Source organism: Hevea brasiliensis, chromosome 9, assembly GCF_030052815.1.
Source record: "Hevea brasiliensis isolate MT/VB/25A 57/8 chromosome 9, ASM3005281v1, whole genome shotgun sequence".
Classification (NCBI taxonomy): Eukaryota; Viridiplantae; Streptophyta; class Magnoliopsida; order Malpighiales; family Euphorbiaceae; genus Hevea; species Hevea brasiliensis.
The window spans coordinates 37,682,242-37,704,047 of NC_079501.1; positions in this window are offsets into that span (position 1 = coordinate 37,682,242).

The window sequence follows — 21,806 nt, forward strand, 5'->3', positions numbered from 1 at the left end:
TGCCTTTTATTGATGCTCTTTCCCAAATGCCTTCTTATGCTAAGTTTCTAAAAGAAATTCTCTCAAATAAGAGGAGACTTGAAGATTATGAGACTGTAGCCTTAACTGAGGAATGCAGTGCTATCCTCCAAAGGAAACTTCCTCCAAAGCTCAAGGATCCAGGGAGTTTTTCAATTCCATGCCACATTGGGGAATCATGTTCTATAAAAGCTTTATGTGATTTAGGGGCTAGTGTAAGCCTTATGCCCCTCTCCATCTATGAGAAGCTCAATATGGGAAATCTTAAGCCAACCCACATTTCTCTTCAGTTAGCTGATAGATCAATTAAGTATCCTGAAGGGATTTTAGAGAATGTGCCTTTGAAGGTTGGGAAATTCTATATACCTGTTGACTTTGTCATCTTGGACATGGAAGAGGATTCTAATATCCCAATCATTTTGGGGAGGCCTTTCCTAGCTACAGCTGGTGCTTTGATTGACGTGAAAGGTGAAAAGCTTACTCTCAGAGTCGGAGAGGATCATTTAGTCTTCAACATTGGCAATGATAAGAAGAAGCAACATGAAGATGTAGACTCTTGTTTGAGAATTGATATAGTTGATGAGTTAGTAAAAGAGCACTTTAGAAAGAGCTATCCGAAGGCTTCTCTTGAAAGTTGTCTTATCCATGAAGGGAGTATCAATGATGAAAATCCAAAAGAGGCTGCATTTGCACAACATTTAAAGGGTAATCCATCTTGTCCTATGGCACCAATCTTTCAAGTTGAGCAAGTGGAGAAAAGTGAAGTCAAGCAACCATCTCTCAAAGAAAAAGATGCACCAAAGGTTGTCAAGAAAGAAATGGTTGGATTTTTAGACAAAGCAACAAGGATCTTCTCATGTGATGGAAAGAAAATGAAGTATAGATTCATTGAAGCACCTATTGGAAACAGAGGCAATAAATTCCAATTCCAGCCACCATGAAAAATGAAAAGAGTCCACTAAGGACTATAAATTAGCCCTCTTGGGAGGCATCCCAAGTCCTTTTATTTTTATTTTGCTGATTTACTTTTACTTTCATTACTTTTGTTTTTATCTTGAATCTCCCCAAATTCAATTTTTGACATTTGTTGAATTTTGTCCCTTGTAGATGTATTTCAATGGAGGAAGGTTGGTGAACTGCTGGGGAGTGACCCTTAACCTGAAATTATGTTCTTTAAATCTCCTACAAATTGATTGATTTTTGCTGCATAACCAGTGCAGGGTCTGCTACCTGGTTTATGCAGAGAGGAAAAATGAAATTTGCAGAAAGGAAAGGTCTGAAGCAGATGAATTATGTCCTTGGGTTGCTACCTGGTTTATGCAGAGCAAAAAAATGACATTCTGCAGCAAAGAGGGTGTCTGCAGTAGATGGCTTACGTTCTTGGTGAGGTTGGGTGTGTAACTTTTAAGTAAATGTGCTTTTAATGTTAATATGGTGGTAAGTGAGCCATTTTTGCAGTTATGAGCTTATTTGGGTTGTGGGATTTAAGGTGGAAATGCTGCATTTTTCTTGGCATGACTTGGGGAGTTCATCATTTGTGAATAGATACAACTTTATGCAGATTTTATTGAGTTTTAATGTGCTAAATGTTGATTTGCAGAATTTGAGTTAAAATGGCATGGGTCACAAATGCCTTTTATGCAGGATCCATCTTCTACAAGCTTATGTGATGCATTTTTGATGAACTTTGTATATATTGATGTGTTTTTGGTGAAAATTTCTCATGGTTTATGCTTCATGGAATTATATTTCTTCATTCTAGGGTATTTTTCACACTTGCAAATCATGTTCCATTGCAATCTTAATCTTGTTGAATTGTGCATAAGCAACTGCATAGCTTATGCAATCCAGCATAACCACAATTCTTGCCATTTTCATTCATATTGCAAAGTGCATGAGAAGAGTGCATAGCTTATGCAACTCTGCATAGCCTAATTTTGTCAAATTTCATATCTTTAGAAACTTGCATAAGCAGAGTGCATGACCTATGCACATTTGCATAACTTCAAATTCTTCATTTTCTCTCTCTGCCGAAGTCTGCATAAGCAGAGTGCATAACTTATGCACTTCTGCATAACCAGAAACTCCAAAAATTCAAACTTGCCGAGGGGTGCATAAGCAGAGTGCATGACTTATGCACTTCTGCATGACCAGAAATCCGAAAATTCCAAACTTGCCGAGAGGTGCATAAGCAGAGTGCATAGCTTATGCACTTCTGCATGACCTCACACTCTGAATCCCAAAACCCACCGAAGAGTGCATAAGCAGAGTGCATAGCTTATGCACAACTGCATAACCACCAACCCCAAACACCAAAAGCTGCCGAGACCTGCATAAGCAGAGTGCATAACCTATGCACTTCTGCATAACCACCTTCCACAAAAATCAGAACCCACTGAAACATGCATAAGAAGAGTGCATAGCTTATGCACAACTGCATGACCACATTTTCCAAACACCAAAACTTGCCGAGACCTGCATAAGGAGGGTGCATGACTTATGCACTTCTGCATAACCAGAAACTCCAAAAATCAAAACCTGCCGAGGGGTGCATAAGCAGAGTGCATAACTTATGCACTTCCGCATGACCAAAAACTCTGATTTTCTCTCTCTGCCGAGACCTGCACAAGGAGAGTGCATGACTTATGCACTTCTGCATAACCACAAACCCAAAATTCCAAAACTCACCGAGGAGTGCATAAGCAGAGTGCATAGCTTATGCACAACTGCATGACCACCAACCCAAAATCTCAAAACTTGCCGAGAGGTGCATAAGCAGAGTGCATAGCTTATGCACAACTGCATGACCACATTTTCCAAACACTAAAACTTGCTGAGACTCGCATAAGGAGAGTGCATAACTTATGCACTTCCGCATGACCACACTCTCAAAAAAAAAAAAAAAAAAAAAAAAAAAAACATGCCGAGACTTGCATAAGGAGAGTGCACGGCTTATGCACTCTTGCATGACCACAATTCCTACACTTCCATTTTTAGCCGAAACTTGCATAAGTCAGTGCATAAGCTATGCACTCTTGCATAATCAGTTTTTCACACTCTTTATCTTCCACCTAAACCTGCATAAGAGAGTGCATAAGTTATGCACACTCATTCTCCCCTTATGCAGTTTTACACATGTCCTGTTCAAATCAAAAATTTGTTTTCGGCACCCATTTTCCTTTTGAATATACTGCACAGGCTGTAAATCCTCTTATGCAAGTATTTTGCATAGCCTGTACAGCCCTTATAGCCACTCATGCAGAACCGCACGGCTTATGCACCCTACTTATGCACCTGTTTTGGATAGCACTTTACTCTGCATAACCTGTGCAGCTTCTTATGCATCCCCATTATATCTTGAATTCTCATCTGCTCTATACCAGGTAACTCTTTCTTTTTGCTCTTAAATTTCATTAATCCTGGTTATTCCCTTTGCTTTGAGTTTTTATAATACACTACTTGAGACATTGAGGACAATGTCTAATTTTGAGTTTGGGGGTGCACATTTTGATTTTTGCTTCATTTTTCACATTTTAAGTATAGGAACATCTCATCCCATTTCATTTACATATATTGTAAATATTTTACATATACATCCACACATACATATACATAACACATTTACACACACATTATACATCACTTAGAAATTGTACACATTGCATACAAATAGACTTCCTCCATTTAGTTAATGCATTACTCATTTTTAGGAATCATGCATCATGCATTAAAATCTTTTGCCAAATCCCTTGAGTTTTGAAAAGTTGCCTATGAGAGTGATTTGACTCACCCTTTAGTTGGGTTTGTGGATTGAAAGTTTCCTAAGAGGTGCAAGGTTTTGAAGTGTCTATCTCTTGCTTATATCTTCTTAGCCAAAAAGCCACCAAACTAGTCATTTGGAGATGGAAGTGTTTAGAGGGAATTATTGGATATAAGGTAGTCAAATGATGTCTCACCAATCCTAGAACAAATTTTCTAAACCTTTCAAGGCGAAATACCAGCTTGTACTTGAAAAGAGAGATGATTAGGCATTCTTTGATTTAAACCTTCTCATTTTAAACCTTTGGCCCTTTTCCTAATTAAAATTGACCCTTGCAAACCCCTTTGAGCCTTTTTATCCCTAATTTTTCTTGAAATCTTTATTGTTACCTAGCCAATGAACCAAACACTCCAACCCTTTTCATGAGAATAATTATTTATAACATTAGGTACATATAAAAAAAAAAAGAAAAAAAATTCAATAAAAGGGAGAAGAAATGCTTGTCATCATGTAAAAGTGCTAGTATATGTGCTTTTCACTTTATCATTCAAAATGAAAGAAATCCACCCAAAGTATTAAAAGAAATGAGTTTGGGGGTGGCAATTTTAGGGACAATCATCAAAAGAAAATGCAAGATACAAGTTTAAAGAATCAAAATGTCCCTCCATTTTTATGTGTTTTGTAAACTATGCTAGCACTTGACAATCCTTATTGTGTATTTCTCTCCCCCATATAAAAAAAAAGAAAAAATATAATAAAATAAGAAGTGTACCTTATGTTTCAAAATTTGAAATATTCTCATGCTTTGAATCCTTTTTACCCATTCTTTTTCTTAGCCTCATTTTGAACCCCATAGCCCCATTACATCCCTAAAAAGACCTTTGATCTCTTGATAGTATTTGCTACATTAGTGGAGATAGGAGTAGGGAATTTGCCTATGGGATTAGAAAATTATCCATTCATTCATTTAATTCCATCATTCTATATAGAGACACTTTGACTATTGATTGTTCTAGAATTCCTTTTGAGCATGACTCTCTCTCTTTTGATTGGTTGGTTTGGGGATTTTGAATGATAATTGACTTGATGGCTAAGCGGTGAAAGCTTGGATAAACATTAGATTCTTTGCATTTTGAAGGATGGGTATATGGATTGTTGGTATGGCTAAAGGTGTGTTTAGTTACTTTAATAGGTAATTTTCATAGCTCTTTGGATAAGGCACCCCTAAAAATTTTGCATTACATTTTAAAGTTTGCTTGAGGACAAGCAAAAGCTTGAGTTTGGGGGTATTTGATGCATACATTTTGCATAATCATTTAGGTTTAATTTCATAGCCATTTTATTTGATTATTAGTCATTTTTAGCTAATTTCATTAGTTAATTAGTTAGTTTTTCATAATTGTCGATTTTGGATTAATTTGTAATTTTTACTTTGTTTTGTAGGAAAAATGGTGTTTTTGAAGGACTGAAGAGAAATTTTGCTATTGAGGAGTGACTTCTACAGCCAAAGATGTCAAAAATAAGTTTTCAAGCTGAAATATGCATTGACCAAATTGTGCATAACTTGCCGCATAAGCTATGCAGATCTGCAAAAGGAGAAAAATCACTGTTCCAGAACCAACCGAAATGTGCATAAGGAGACTGCATAGCTTATGCAAATTCACACCTCCCTTATGCACTCTCACGGAATTGTGCATAACCTATGCACCAAGTCATGCAGTTTCGCATAAGTGAACGTAAACAGAAAACTACATAAGGGACTGCATAACTTATGCAGTCCACTTATGCAGTCCCATAAAGAGTTCATTAATGAGCTGGCAGAAGATTCCCTCGGATAATTCCTCCTAGAACACACCATTTTAGGGCTCCATGTCAGAAAAATGCTATAAATAGTCTCATTTTCCCATTTTAGAGAGGAAGAAAGAAAGGAAGGAAAGGAGCAGGAGCAGGAGCAAGGGCAGCTGAAGAGTCACATTTAGTTTTCCACACCATTTCCAACCAGATTTGGGATTTCTTTCTCTTCTTACCTTTTCCTACATTTCTAGTGTTGAGTTTTTTTATTTCTTAGCTTAGATTAGAGCTTTATTTCCATTTAAATTCAGAATATCTTGTAGACATTATGGGTAGTGAGTAGTTTCACTTTGATTCTGGAGTAAGGGATGTAATATTTAGTTATTTTTGTGGATTTGAACTGGGTTAGTCCCAATTTAATGAATTTATGAGGTTTAATCCATTTCTTGTGTACTTATTCACATGCTTAATGAAGGGCCCCATTAAGTTATGTTCTTAATCCTTGGTTGAAGCACCGAAAGGAGAAAACCAAGTGATAGTTAATCAAGAAATTGGACTTAATTAACTTAGATCTAGAAATAGACTAAGGGTTAAGAGGGTTTTAATAGATTGATTAAAGAACCTAATGGGTCTTGGTTAATTTTAACTCCACGAAAGTAGGATTAAGTTAATTAAGGCACTCTTTGTCTCACTCGAAAGAGTTTTCAAAGGATTTTAGAATTAATCTCCTTTAAATCCATAAATTTCATGGATTGGGCTAGCTAGGGAAAATCTCAAAATGACTTAAATATGAACCCTTAACTCCAGAATCGTCTTTCATCAATTATTGCTTGGAATTTTACTTTTGAGTGTTTAGTTTAATCTCATTTTATTAATTTTCATTATTATCAATTTCTTTATTTTGCGAATTATTAAATTAGTCATTGTTTGAATTTAGTTTTGCATTTTCATACCTTATGCTTCAATTTCCTAAATTTCTTTTATTAATTTGATTAAAATACAATTTTAACATATTTTATTTTACATTAAAAATTCAATCATTAACACAACTCCTCGTGGGAACGATATCTTTTTCTATACTACTTGAACGACCCGTGCACTTGCGGTAGGGACACATCATCCACCTATTTAAAATCTCAATAATAATCTCAATAATATAAATTTATCACAATTTCAATGCTTCATCTCAATATCTCAAACTCACAAATTCATTCATTCCATACATAAATAAAATCATACTCACATTCATAAATAAAACACTCAATTTTCATTAGTTTACATAATTTACAAATAACTACATGAATTCATAATTTACATGACAAAATTAATGTCTAACAACAAAATACACTGATATAGCCTAGCGGTCCTACCAAAATGACACTGAACTCATATGCAGATCTGGACTCCCAAAAATCCCAGTCTATAGCCTACTGGATTCTCTCTCCTGGTCTCCAGTACTTACGCTTGGCACAAAGCGACGCGCTAAGCATAATGCTTAGTGGTGCAAATATAATATAAAAATAAGCTAAATAATTGAAAATAAAGGAATTGTGTTATTACGTCACGCAAACTGTATTTTTAATAATTATTTGTGATTTATTTAATTTTTCAATAGTTTTTCTATTTATTACTTATTAATAAATTTTTAGGACTGCCCAAGAAACCTACACAATTTGATTGAACTGGATAAATGGGTAAAATGACATTGGATATCAAGTACCTCGGGTCGTCACACCATCGATCACATAGTGTCTATCAGGTGTGCAACAGAATTACTAAAAAGTCATAATATCAATCAGGCATAAAGCTGTGTATGTCAAAGAATAACAAAATGGCCAAAAGCCATAAATCACAAAATGGCAATAAAAGCCATAAATTACGAAATGGCACAGAGCCATAAGCAATACTGCATGTCAGAACCTTATTGGCATGCCAACCTATCCAAACCAATCATAACTAGGCATACATGGGCATATTAGCAATTTAGTATTGGTTCTTTGCATTTTATGTTTTTGTGGTTACTATTCACAATACTATTCATGCTAAATTTTTATTATTCCATAAATAAAAGGTATACAAGTTCTAAATACATGATCATACCACATTTTGAGTTATAAAAATTGTTAGCATTAATTGCCAACCATAATTCAAGTCTTCCTAGAAGCATTTTAAAATTTTTAGTTTTTGCAACCTAAGTTTACTGTTCCATTGGACAAATCTACAGTGGAATTTTGGCTAATATTTCTTCATCAAAGTTGTTCCTTAATGTCTTTACTTTAATTCCCCTTTTGAATCACTTCATTTAGAGTTTTTTAGCTCAAGTTATTGCATTTTTACCATAACTGGTCGGATTGGTCAATGTCCAGAATTTTCTGAGCAGTTTTGGTTTTGGCAGTTTTGATGAGCTAAATTTGGTTAGCAATTTGATTAGGTTATGGTCAGAATTTGAGTTTCAGTTCTTCATGAAAGATGTTCTGCTATGTCTAAGCTTTCCATGGGTTTAAGAATCAGGTTATTTGGACCTCTCTACAAAAAGTTATGGCCATTTGAACTATTATTATTCATATGGTCATTTTTCCAGGTCCAGATTTTGGTTACCTGGATTCAAGCAAATTTTAGGTCACTTTGTGTTAGGTTTCTAGGCAAGGTCTCTTCATGAAAAATGTGGTATTATGTCCTTAGTTTCACCTCTAATTGGCTTTATACCAATTGAAGCTACACAATTCTACTTATGGCTACCCAAACCTACTGGATTCAAAGTCCAGAATTTCCAGCACAAAGGCAACTCATCCAATTCACAATTCAATTTCACAAACAATTCTATTTTAAGGTCAAACCACATCAAATGGTCACTAATTGACCTTAATAATACCAATTAAGTATCAAAGCACAAAATCCCCAAATCCTCATAAAACCTTAATTGGCCATATTCCCAATCTCATGTCAATCACCCAATTACCATTACAATTCACACATTTGCTTTCATCAATACTCACAAATATGCTTAAATTCATCAAACACATCAATTGCTCACTACCTCCATGTTGATCGAAATTTAGGGTTTTCATGGTGCACTTTTGTTTTTCAATTTTTTTTAATCAATTTCAACATATTTCATCTTACTTTCAAAAATCAAAGAAGAGGGAAAGTAAAATTTGCACTAACCTTAACTTGAAGGATTTCGAAACTTGCCAAATCTTCACTTTTTCTACTTCTTTTTGCTATTAATCACTTCTCCAAGAGAAAATATAAAAATTTCGTATTGGGGACTAGGGTTTTTATGGTGAAAATTGAAGGGAAAATCAAGCTTGAGAAGTTAACAATGGTGGATGGGTGATGAAGAGTGGTTCGGCCACTTGCTAGAGGAAGAAGATGACTTTTTATTTTTGTTTCTTTTGATTCCTTTTTATATCTTTTAATTAGGTTTGTCAAATTTTAATTGGTTGGGAAATTTTAATTACATCATCATTGCATCATGCACATGTAATAATTATAATTTCATTTCATTTATTTTTGTTTTTCTTTTCTTCTTTCTTTTACTCATTTTTAATTAAATTTTTATCAATATTTATTCATATTTTGTTACATAATTCTCATTTAATTAAATGGACATCTTGGTCAAAAATCATCTCTGAGGATGAAATGACCAAAATGCCCTTCGTTGTGTTCACTGAGTTATAATTGTCTGTATTGATTGACATAAATTTTCTTGGCATTTTATTATCATCTAAACCTTAATAATTCTTCACTTAAGTCTCAAATAATTATTTCACAGGTTTCTTTATGGGTCTAGGGTTGGCAACTATCTTCACAGTCTCTTCCCGTTAGGGTTACCCATCGCCGGAGCGTTAGCTCATTTAACCTCTTTGCATTTAATTTCTTTAATTTCTCCTTAATTTTTCTTAGTCATTATTTAGATTATTTATGCTCCTCACTTTAGTTTAAGTTTGGTTCTAGACATTCTAATTGTCCGAATAGACATTAGTCATCATACTAGTAGAATATATGGACTACCTAAAGTGAGGGCGTTACAGTTTTTCCCCTCTAACAAAAATTTCATCCTTGAAATTTACCTTATGCAAACAGTTGAGAGAACTATTACCTCATAGTCTCTTCACTTTCCCAAGTTGCCTCTTCGGTATTGCGATGCCTCCAAAGCACTTTCACCAGTGAAATCTGCTTATTTCTCAATTCTTTCACTTTCCGAGCCAGGATCCTTATTGGTTCCTCTTCATATATCAAATCTGGTTGTATTTCAATTTCTTCCATTGACATGACATGTTAAGGGTCTGATTGGTATCTTCTCAACATTGAGACATGAAATACATTATGAATCTTGTCCAGCTCTAATGGTAAAACTAGTCTGTAGGCTACTGGACTCACACGTTCAATGACTTCATATGGGCTAACAAACCTAGGGCTTAACTTACCCTTTCTCCCAAACCTCAATACTTTCTTCCATAGTGATACTTTGAGAAACACCTTGTCACCAACTTCATATTCTATGTCTTTTCTCTTCAAGTCAGCATATGACTTCTGTCTATCTGAGGCAGTTTTCAAATTGGCTTTGATCAATTTTACCTTTTCCTCAGTTTGTTTCATCAAGTCTGGTCCCACAATCTTATTCTCACCAAGTTCTATCCAACACAATGGTGTTTTGCACTTCCTCTCATATAAGGCTTCATAAGGAGCCATCTGGATACTAGCTTGGTAGCTATTATTGTAAGCAAATTATGCCAGTGGGAGGTATCTGTCCCAACTTCCCGCAAACTCAATGACACAACTCCTTAATATATCCTTAAGTACCTATCACATACTTCATGTTATTACTATCATTTTAAGTTAATATTTATAATAATTCAATAAAATTCAAGGTTTACCTGAATCACTCATTCCGACTGTCTATCTGTTTGAGGATGAAAAGTCGTGCTATAATGGAGTTATATACCCAAGTCTTCCTACAACTTCTTCAAAATCTAGATGTGAACCTCGGGTCTCTATCAGATATAATAGAAATTGGGATTCCATATAGTCTAACTATCTCACTGATATACAACTCTGCTAGCTTCTCCAGTGAATAGTCAGTTCTGACTGATAGAAAATGTGCTAATTTGGTTAGTCTATCTACTATTACCCATACTGCATCATGTTTTTTCTGGGTGAGAGGTAGACCACTAACAAAATCTATTGTGACCAGATCCCATTTCCATTCAGGTATGTTTATAGGCTGTAACAAACCTGATGGAACTTGGTGTTCTGCCTTGACCTGCTGACATGTCAAGCATCTAGTCACATAGTCAGCTATATCCTTCTTCATACCAGGCCATCAGTAGTGAGGCTTCAAATCATGGTACATTTTAGTACTTCTTGGGTGCATAGCATAAACACTGTTGTGTGCCTCTTTCAAAATGTTTTTCTTCAATTCCTCATCATTTAATATACATACTCTTCCCTTGTAGTACAAACATCCATCTTCTTTCAACTCATATTCAGTTTCCTTCTCCTCTGTGATTCTGCCCATAGCAATCATTAACTTCTCATCCATCTTTTGTCCCTCCTATATCTGTTGTAGCAGATTTGGCTGCACTTGTAACTCAGCCAAAATAGCTCCATCTTGAGCCAAAGATAAATGGGCATTTAAGGATCTCAAAGTTGTAATAGACTTCCTACTCAAAGCATCAGCAACTACATTTGCCTTCCTAGGATGATAATCTATCACACAGTCATAATTCTTCAGGAACTCAATCCATCGCCTCTGTCTAAGGTTGAGCTCCTTCTGGGTTGGCAAGTATTTCAGACTTTTGTGGTCTATGTATATGTAGCACTTTTCACCAGATAAGTAGTACTTCCATATCTTCAATGCAAAGATAATTACTGCTAACTCCAGATCATGAGTAGCGTAGTTCTTTTCATGTGGCCTTAGCTGTCTGGAAGCATAGGCGACCACTTTCCCTTCTTGCATCAGAACACACCCTCGCTCATTGTGAGAAGCATCACTATAAATCACAAAGTATGTCCCGAATATTGGCTGTGTCAACATAGCCTTCAACTTCTCAAAATTGGCTTGACACTTGTCATTCCAGTTAAATTTTGCATTCTTATGCAATAACTTGGTCAATGGAGCAGCTATAAGAGAAAACCTTTCACAAACCTTCTGTAATACCCAGCTAGCCCCAAGAAACTTCTGATTTCAGTTACATTTCTGGGAGGCTTCCATTCCATTACAGCTTCAATCTTCTTGGGATCCACTCTAATCCCATCAGTTGATACTATGTGTCCAAGGAAAGCAATCTTATTTAACCAGAATTCACACTTGGACAACTTAGCATACAACTTCTTCCCTCCCAGGGTCTATAGAACAATCCTCAAATGTTCATCATGTTCTTCTCTGTTATTGGAATACACCAGAATATCGTCAATAAAGGCCACTACAAACCGATCTAAATATGGATGAAAGATACGGTTCATAAGGTCTATGAAAGATACTGGTGCATTTGTCAACCCAAAAGGCATCACCAGAAATTCATAGTGCCCATACCGAGTCCTGAATGCAGTCTTAGGCACATCTGCATCTTTTACCCTTAGCTGATGATACCCTGATTTGAGATCAATCTTAGAAAATACACCTGCTCCCTTCAATTGATCAAACAGATCATTAATTCTGGCCAATGGGTACTTGTTCTTCACAGTCACTTTATTCAACTATCTGTAATCTATGCACAATCTCAGTGTCCCATCCTTCTTCTTCACAAATGGTACCAGAGCTCCCCATGGTGACACACTGGGGCATATAAACCCCTTATCCGGTAACTCTTGTAATTGGATTTTTAACTCCTTCAATTCAGTAGGTGCCATCCTATAAGGAGCGATTGAGATTAGTGCTGTACCCAGCATTACCTCAATAGCAAATTCTACTTCCCTTTCTGGTGGCAAACTAAGCAAATCTTCAGGGAAGACATTAGCAAAGTCACATACAGTGGGAATGTCACGGAGACTAAACCCAGCCTTTTTGGTATCAACAACATGTGCTAGATAGGCTTCACAACCCTTTCTGATTTGCAGCCGTAGCTGAGATAACATTGGATAGGAAATCTGTTCTTTCACCCACAACTGTGATCTCTTCATTCTCAGGAGTTTTCAAAGTGATTCTCTTTAATTTACAATAAAAAATTGCCTGATGATGTGACAGCCAATCCATCCCAAGGATGACATCAAACTCGTGGAAAGGTTATTCAATTAGGTCTGCCAAGAACTCATACCCCTGAATCCTCAATGGGCAAACTCTGTACACTTTATTTACTATTACACTGTGGCCTAGTAGGTTAGTGACTAGGATATCTTAGTCACTTTCCTCTACTTGATTTTCCCTTACCATGGGCAACTTAATGCAAATGTAAGAATAAGTGGATCCTGGATCCACCAATGTATGCACAAACATATCATAAAGTAGAAACGTACCCCTGATGACATCCGAAGCATCTTGCTTCTCTTGTGCCCTTATAACATATGCCTTGGCTGGTGCCCTTGCCTCTGGCCTCTCAACTAATTCTGACGCAGGCCTCTGTGAAGTACCAGCTACCTTAGATTTACCCGGTCTTCTACCCCTTTGAGCTGCAGGGGTAGGTCTATCTGCTTGTACTGGAGTAGCTATAGCATTCCTCCATGGGCAATCTCTTACTTAATGCTCAGTAGACTCACACTGGAAACATCCCCTAGTCAGTCGCCAATGCTTACCTTTGTGCCACTTATGACAGTGTGGGCACACTGAAGAAACTGCTAGGGCTGATTCCCTAAACACCGTCCCTGGAGAGCTACCCATTGATAGAGTAGATTGGCCTCTCCTAAGTGTGAACTGAGATCTGGGCCTCTGTGACAGGCCCTAACTCTGTGTCTGGCTTTGGCCTTGAGCCTGGGGGCCTTTAAATTTCTTACTGTGTGTAGAGGAGGAACTAGCTTGACCCTAACCCCTTTTTTGTTGTCTGTCTCTTCTGCTCTGCTCATTAATTCTAACCTTTTCAACCTTCAGTGTAGCCTCAAAAAACTATGCAAAGTCTGTAATCCTCAAGGCTGTGATGAGTAGTTTAATGTTGTCATTTAGCACCTCTTCAAATCTTCTGCATCTCTCAGCTTCAATGGGGACTATTTCTCTTCCATATTTGCTCAATCTGACAAATTTCCGTTCGTACTCTACTACAGACAACTGTCTCTACCTCAAACTGATAAATTCTCTTCTTCTCTCCTCCAGATACACATTACTGATGTATTTCTTCCTGAACTTCACAAGGAAGAAATCCCAAGTTATCTAAATGGGTTGCACCTCCCTTGATATTGTGTCCCACCAATGATAGACATTCTCCTGAAGTAGGGACACAGCACCCTCCAAATTATGTTCTGAGGTGTAGTGAAGCTGATGAAGGACCCTTTCTGTTCTTTCTAACCAATGTTTAGCTGCAGCAGGGTCATCTTTTTTCTTACCCATAAAATCCACAGCCCCATATTTTCTGAGTTTCTTCAAATGGAACTTCTAGGGTGGCTGCTGAGGTTGTGGAATAGGCCCAGTAATTTCTCTAAAGAATTTTGTCATTTGTTGAAAGAAGGCCTACTGAGGTTGTGCAGGTACCTCTTGCACTGCTGGAGCAGATTCTCCCCTGCCTCCAGCTTCAACCATGGGTGGAGCATGACTCTCCACCTCTTCCTTAACGGCTCTCTGTGATGCCGGATCCATATCTTAACCAAAAATAACCAAAGACAAACAAATCTGCATTAGTGTCACCTCAACTCTTACAAATACAATGCATGATATGCACTACATCTAGGTCCAGAAAAGCCTAAACTGTGCTCTGATACCACTAAATGTAACACCCCTCACCTATTTACAGTGTAGCCAAGCAAGACATGTCACACTCGGTGTCGGAGTGCCTTAACTTATCTTATTACATTTTCTAGTAATCACATTTAATTTTTATTAATTGAGGTTCAATTAATCAATCAGAGAAACTGACGGAGTTTTCCCTAATTTATTCAAAATTTGATAATTTCTCACCTATTTAAAATCTCAATAATAATCTCAATAATATAAATTTAACACAATTTCAATGCTTCATCTCAATATCTCAAACTCAGAAATTCATTCATTCCATAAATAAATAAAATTATACTCACATTCATAAATAAAATACTCAATTTTCATTAATTTACATAATTTATAAATAACTACATGAGTTCATAATTTACAGGACAAAATTAATGTCTAACTACAAAATACACTGATATAGCAGAACAGTCCTACCAAAATGCACTGCAAAGGATGGTGACACTGAACTCAGGTGCAGATCTAGACTCCCAAAAATCCCAGTCTATGGCCTACTGGGTTCTCTCTCCTAGTCTCCAGTACCTACGCCTGGCAAAAAGCGACGTGCAAAACATAATGTTTAGTGGTGCAAATATAATATAAAAATAAGTTAAATAATTAAAAATAAAGGAATTGTGTTATTATGTCATGCAAACTGCATTAGGCCAAATCTGGAATTGGGCACACTGACCTGTACAAAAATGACTAAATAAACAGTAATTACGTAAATGACCATAACTTAGTCTAGAAAGGTCTAAATGACCTGAATTTTATACCGATAGAAAGCTGAGACATAGCCCTACAACTTTCATGGAGGAAACATACACAAATTTTGACCACAACCTGTCCAAAAACTCACCTGCACTTAGTGTACAAAAATTGCCAAAATCCAGGAAATGCCCAGAATTCTGGGTAACACCAAATCCGGCCAGCCATGTTCAAATGGCCATAAATTAGGCTACAAAACTCCAAATGGAGTGATTTAAAAAGCAAAATAAAGTTAAGATAATAAGGAACAACTTCTATGAAGAAAATTTAGCCAAATTACTACAGCAACATGACTAATGGAATAGTGTAAAACAGGACACCAAATCTGAAATTTTGAAAGTTTCACCTAAGAAACTTAAAGTTTGAGAAAACAACCAAAACTAACAAATTAGGTAACCAAATTGTGGTACGTGGGTGAAATTAGAATTCCCATACCTATTAAGCATGAGAAAGTCAACAATTTGACTTGAATAGTATCGTGAATAATAACCCAAAAATACAAATTGTAAAGAATGTCAAGTTAAGCATAATAAAGTTAGATATAAGTAGATTTAAATTTAGTTTTGGACTTATGATAAATTATGATACTGAAACACTATAAAACTGTGTGTTTTAGTTGAAAAGAATGCCGGGAAAGAAACCGAAGCATCGAGTCAAGGTCAAGAGGTGACTCGCATAAGGTTTGTGCACAACATAAATATTCTTTAAAATTTGTTTGCAAAGTGCATGAAATGAATTGTGATTTACTGATATTGCAAAATGGTGATTGAAATGTATGTTATGCTTTTGACTTAAATTATTGAAAGTTTACTTGTATGTGTTTGAAATGGCAATAAATGTTTTATAAATTGTTAAGATAGTTTTGAAACCAAAGTGTCATGACCATATATTTGAATGCCTCACTAGCATGACTAGTGGGAGGAATTAGTTTTGAATTTTGATTCCCTTTCTCGCTGAAGTGTTGAGGTGTGTGCCAGTAAAGGAAGAAATTTGAATGGGTACCCATAGTTTGAGCTAGCTAGCCTTGTGATTTCTCATAAGCCTTCAGCTATTGAGATGAGAATTATTCTGAATGGCATGATATAACTGTGTGTTTTTATAAAATTCGTTTTGAGACTTCCTAAATGAAATTGTTTGGACTAAAAGTTTATAAATCATGTTTTGTATCTGTCTTTTATTTTCAGTACAGTATTTGAATAAATGTGACTTGAATTATGCATAAATGTTATTTTAGTATGTTGTGCACCACTGAGTCATAGTACTCAGTGATGGCTGTTATTGTTATCGCAGATATAGAGACTTGAGTAGCAGCAGAGTGAGTTGCTGAGGATCTTGGAGCCACATCCCTGAAATTTTGTCGGGTATATTTTATACACTGATTGTAATATTTATTTTGGTGTATGTAAATGTATGTATGTGTATAAATTAGTCTTGAGCAGTTGTATAGATTTTGTAATAATATTATTTTGGATTTTCTCATGTAAATTTTGGGTTGATGAATGTAAATTGATTTTACTTTAATGAAAAATGAACGGAATTATTGAGTATTATTTTGATGACAATTGAATTGAGAATTGTTTTGAATTTTGGAGTTTGGGAAAAATTGTGTTGATTGTGTTATAGTAGTGATGGATTTTGATGAAAAGAATTATATGAAGTGTTTTTACAGGTTTTTGAAGAACTATTTTCTTAAAATACAGATGGCACTCTACCAAAATTTTTCTAAAATTTGCGAACAAATAAAAATGGACAAAATTTTTAACTAGCTTTTAAACTTCTATTAAGTGTAAGAAAATGCTCACCACTTCCAAAAAGTAAGAAAATGATTTTAAAATCCCTTGTAGGGTACTTAATAAATTATTGGTAGGTGAAGTTCGGTAGTTCATTAGGTATTCTACGGGATCATGTTATGCCTTACAGAGGGGTAAGGTGTGACATGTTTTAGTGGTATCAGAGCAAATGTTTTTGAAATATGTTTTGATTTGTGAATTTGTGTCTTTTCTTTGATAAGTACAACTGCTCAATGTCCTTATTTGTTACATACAGTGCATTACATCATAAATATGAACTAACAGAGGGAAATCTCCTTGTGTTACTTGTTCAGGAGATATCCTAATTCCAAACTAAAGTGGAAGAAGAGGATCGCTCTGTTGAGCTATCAGTAGGCGCTGAGGCCCAAGGGGAAGCCCCAGCTCTCCAAAAAGTTAGTGGGTCGGTGGCACTAGCCCCACAAATGCTGCAGTTTTCTGCAAAATTCGCCTAGCAGATGGCTGCTACGTTTCAACAGATGGCTAGGGGTATGCCTACTCAAGCTCCACCCCAGACTTCTGTGGTGCAACCTCAGGCTCCAGTCAAACAGTATGACAAGCTGTTGAAATATGGGGCGACAGAATTCAAGGGTACAGTAGACCCTTTAGAGGCAGAGCAGTGGCTGGAGAGAATGGATCAAGTGTTCAAGAAACTGCACTACCCAGATGAACTAAAGTTTGAATATTCAGTATCGTTGCTGCAGGGGGATGCGTATGACCGGTGGAAGACCATCCCCCATAGCTTGGTTGAACCGCTACTATTGACCTGGGACGACTTCATCAGAGAGTTCAGACAGAAATATGTCCCAGATGCATATATGGATAAAAAATTGCAAGAATTTTTGAGTCTGAAGTAAGGCAACAGATCAATGGTAGAGTATGAGAGGGAGTTCTCCCACTTAAGCCAATCTGCTGGGAGTCTCCTGTCTACTAGCAAAGAAAGGTGCAAGAGATTTGAGATCGGTTTGAAGCCTAGTTTGAGGATGCAAGTAGTGGGATTCAGACACAGTAACTTCTCTGAGCTCATCTCTCAGGCACTTGAGTTAGAAAGGATTGAATTAGAAGTGACACCAGCGAAAGAGAAATCAGAGAAGACTGAGAAATCAGAGAAAGATAAAGGGGAAAAGTTAGTAGAGCAAAGTCCCAGTGATACATCTGGAAAGAAAAAGAAATTTGGGGGACTAAGCAGAGGTAGAGGTGGAAGGTTTGGAAGGGGCAGATTCTCTGGACAGAGACCCCCTAGATCTGGTTAGCAGTCGACCAAGGGTTCATATCCTCCCTGCCCCTGTGAGACATGTGGCAAGACTCACTGGGGAGAATGCTATTGGGCAATAGAAGCTTGCTTTAACTGTGGAGGCAAGGGCCATCTTGCTAAGGACTACACCAGTGCTCCTAGATTTGGTCCAGCTCCTACTACTACAGAAGGATCCATTCAGAGTCCTGCTACCAGAGGTTCACAACCGGTTAGCAGAGGAAGAGGCAAACATAGAGGTAGAGGTAATGCTTCTGACAGTCAGGGTACTATTAGCCAGTCAGCACAAGGGAGTGCTCTAGCTAGGGTTTACACGATGAGACAGCGGGAAGAGGCTGAGACTTCCGAGGTAGTAGCCAGTACATTCTCTATCTCTAATCAAGATGTATTTGTACTGTTTGATCTTGGTTCAACCCACTCATATAATAGTGCTAGCATAGTTAGTTCTCTTGCAGTTTCGTGTGCCAAAATGGATTTTGAAGTGCTAGTAACTAATCCGTTAGGACAAGACATCCGGGTTAATAGAATCTATAGAGATTGTCTTTTGGTGATCCAAGGACACATTTCTGTCAGATTTGATTGAAATGCCCTTCAAAGATTATGATATTATCTTGGGTATGGATTGGTTAGCCAGGCATCACGCTAGCTGAAACCGCATGAGAGGAATTATCCGACACATGACTTGGAGCTAGCAGCTATTGTGTTCGCTTTTAAGATCTAAAGACACTATTTGTATGGGGAGAAGTGCTACATTTACACAGATTATAAGAGTTTAAAGTATTTGGGCACTCAGAAGGAGTTGAATTTGAGACAGAGGAGATGATTAGAGTTGATAAAAGATTATGATTGTCTAATAGACTATCAGCCAGGGAAAGCTAATGTGGTGGCTGACGCCTTAAGTCGCAAGACTATGGCAAGTCTATGGGTAACTCCTTTGTCTATGGTACATGAGTTGAGAGTATTGCATACCAGCTTAGAGATTAATGATGAGGGGCAGACAACAGTTGCATGGCATGTACAACCAGTGTTGATTGATCTGATCAGAATGACTGCTCAGAATGATCAGAAGTATCAGAAGTTGTTAGAAGAAGTCAGATAGGGCAAGAAACCATAATTCTCAGTGAGAGATGATGGTCTATTGCTACATTAGGGTAGACTGTGCGTTCCTAATGACGTTGAATTGAGACAGATCATTTTGAAGGAAACACATGAGTCTCCTTTTGCTATGCACCCTGGAGGCACAAAAATGTATAAAGGGCTGAAAGAGCACTATTAGTGGATGGGAATGAAAAGAAATGTAGCAGAATTTGTTTCCAAATGCCTATCAGCAAGTGAAGGCAGAGCATCAAGTACTAGCTGGTTTGTTACATCCATTACCAGTACCGGAATGGAAATGGGAAAGAATAACTATGGATTTTATCATAGGACTTCCGAGGACACAGAAAAGCCATGATGCAATATGGGTCATTATTGATAGACTGACCAAGTCTGCTCATTTTCTGCCTGTCCAGATGGACTACAGTTTAGAAAGATTGGCCAAGTTATACATAGATGAGATTGTGAGACTGCATGGAGTGCCAGTATCCATCATATCAGACAGAGATCCTAGGTTCACTTCTAGATTCTGGGGTAGTCTTCAGAGAGCCCTAGGAACTAGATTGAACTTCAGCATAGCATTCCACCGACAGATAGATGGCCAGTCTGAGAGAGTAATTCAGATCTTGGAGGACATGCTACGGGCTTGTGTGATTGAGTTTGAGGGCAGTTGAGACACACACTTGCCTTTGATTGAGTTTGCTTACAATAACAGCTACCAATCAAGCATTGGAATGCCTCCATATGAAGCTTTGTATGGCAGAAAATGTAGAACCCCATTGTGTTGGGATGACGTGGGTGAAAGAAAGATGATTGGGCCAGAAATTATTCAGCAAACTGAGGAGAAAATCAGATTGGTTAGAGATCGACTCGAAGCTGCATCAGACCGTCAGAAGTCCTATATTGATCTGAAGAGAAGGGATATTGAATATGCAGTGGGTGACAAAGTATTCCTTAAGGTTTCCCCTTGGAAGAAAATTATGAGATTCGGCAGAAAGGGAAAATTGAGTCCTCATTTCATTGGGCCATATGAGGTTTTGGAGAGAGTGGATCCTTTGGCATATCATTTGGCACTACCTCCAGAGTTAGAGAAGATACATAATGTCTTCCATGTATCGATGTTGAGGAGGTATAGATCTGACCCATCTCATGTATTATCAGTAGAAGAGATTGAGGTGAATCCAGACCTCACATATGAGGAAGAACCCATAGAGATTTTGGCATATGAGATGAAGCAGCTACGAAACAAGCAAATACCGTTGGTAAAAGTGCTGTGGAACCATCATTCGGGCCAGGAGGCTACTTGGGAACGAGAGGAGGACATGAGAAGACAGTACCCACAGCTGTTTAGAAATTGATACCAGGTAAAATTTCGAGACAAAATTTATTTTAAGGGGGAGAGAATTGTAACACCCCTATTTGCATAGCCTGGTACATTTTACTATTCCGATAATCGGTGTCGATCTAGACAAGTAAGAGAAGTAGAAACACATCTAAGACACTTAGATAAGCCCTGAACCAAATAATTAGTAATTGTCAAATAGTTAAGTATAAAGAAGAAAAACAAAGCATAAAAAGTTAAATGAGCCGGGAGTCACAACGATGGGTGACCTTCTCGAGAAATGACTGTGAGGTCAGTCTAAACTCAAATTTCGAACTGGAAAATGTGACGCCGCGGTCCTTAGGACCATTGTGAACACAGTGGAAAAGAGAAAATCATGAAAAAGAGTTGTTAAGCAGGTCAAATAATTAAGTCAAGGATCTGGAAGAAATATTGAATAACTTGCAAACTGGATCGAACTGATGAGGGACAATTTGGTCAATTCACCCCTAGAGCTGACTCGTGACCTAACTGTTCAATAAAATTTGAGAAATGAAAATTTTGAAATATAGATTTAAATTGAAAAAGAGAGGAAAAAGAAAAGAAAAAGAAAAGAAAATTTCCAATTTCTAATTCTTTTATGATGTCAACATTACATAATTAAAAAAAAAATTATACTTTTAATTATTAATTTTGGGATAAATATTGAACTAAAGACAAAAACAAAGTTAAAAGCAAAAAATTCTTATCTTCCTTTCCATTATGGCCTGCACCTTCTTTTTCCTCTCTCCCTTTTATTTATTTTCTTTTCCACCATTGATGAACATAAGAGCTCTTACAGACCTTAAATTCTCACCATAAAATTCATAGCTCTCTCAACAAAACTTTGATTATCAAGCTTGGACAAGAGATTGGGCACAAGAAAGAGAAGAGAAATTTGAAGAATTAAAGGGATAGAAAAGCTTCACTCAAGGTTAGTTTAATTTTAGTGTTCTTTCTTCATTGATCCTTGAAGTTAGGTTGAGAGATGTATGAATTAAGTCAAAAATTAAAGAAATTATGTATAAACTTTCAAGAGTAAATTTTCAGCCAGCCTTTGGTTAGGGTTGAATTGAATGAATTTGGTGGATTTGAATGGTTAT